The sequence below is a fragment of the Saccopteryx leptura genome, chromosome 1, assembly GCF_036850995.1.
Source record: "Saccopteryx leptura isolate mSacLep1 chromosome 1, mSacLep1_pri_phased_curated, whole genome shotgun sequence".
NCBI classification, from domain to species: Eukaryota; Metazoa; Chordata; class Mammalia; order Chiroptera; family Emballonuridae; genus Saccopteryx; species Saccopteryx leptura.
The window spans coordinates 75,723,846-75,724,751 of record NC_089503.1 but is presented as its reverse complement, the minus strand read 5'-3'; the positions used below and the strand labels follow the sequence as shown (position 1 = coordinate 75,724,751).

Here is a 906-nt window from a genome sequence, read left to right as displayed (position 1 = left end):
CAGGTCTTCATTTCCCTGAGCAGGCCGTGCAAGAAACAATATTAGAGGGCTTGAAATTTTGTAATGCTTAGATAGATCAATGCTTTAGTATCTGTATTCTTATTTCAAATAAGTCCATCTAAGATAGATCTTTAATTTTTTTATTTTGTTTTGTTTTTGTTGGTTTTTTGATTTTGTTTTTTTGGTTTTTTTATTTTGACCGGCGTCAGACTATCATCAACCACCCAGCGTCCACGGCCAGGATGCCAGGCTAGCAGACACAGCCTCTCTTCTTCTCTGCCACCTGATGACGCAGACGTGGCACCGCAGCTACGTCTGCAACGCCTCCAGGGGCAATTATATCTTTAATTTTTAAAAACCTAAACACTAAACAGAATTATATAGAAATCTCTCAACTATTGAATAGTGCTAAGATAAATCTAGTTTTTAAAAAGTAAATTTTTATTTTGCTTTGTGACATTCCTACAAACAAAATAAATGAAATGAAAAGGTATTCCAAGAAAATGTATGAAAATCGGAAAGAAGATATATTGATTTCAACTAAAATATGAACTTTTAAAAAATTGGCTTCATTAATTTGTCTTGATTACCTGTTTTTTTTTTATTACTTATTTAATAGAAACCTTCATGAGTTCATCTATCTGCCTTTTCAGTGACTGCATCTGCACAGCTAAGTACTGCTCAATCAGAAAAAGTATGACTACAAATTATTTAAACAGGACCCTAGCAATTTTCAAATAAAGTGACTTTCTTTCTTTGTAAAATGGCACTGTTCCTGGAACCCACCAGTAGTAGATTGATTGGTAATCCCTAATAAAATATACTCCACCATCCACTATCTATACACATAACTACTGAATTCTAGTATGCATGTAAGTGGTCTCAGGATTATTTAGTCGTATCAAC

At 33.6% G+C, this 906-nt stretch overlaps 1 non-coding gene across 1 annotated transcript; it reads right to left on the bottom strand.

Moving 5' to 3' along the window:
• Positions 1 to 201: 201 nt before the first annotated feature.
• Positions 202 to 337, bottom strand: LOC136389928 (small nucleolar RNA SNORA17). Its single transcript, XR_010748473.1, has one exon. It is a non-coding gene; the product is annotated as a small nucleolar RNA SNORA17 (small nucleolar RNA).
• Positions 338 to 906: the final 569 nt, after the last annotated feature.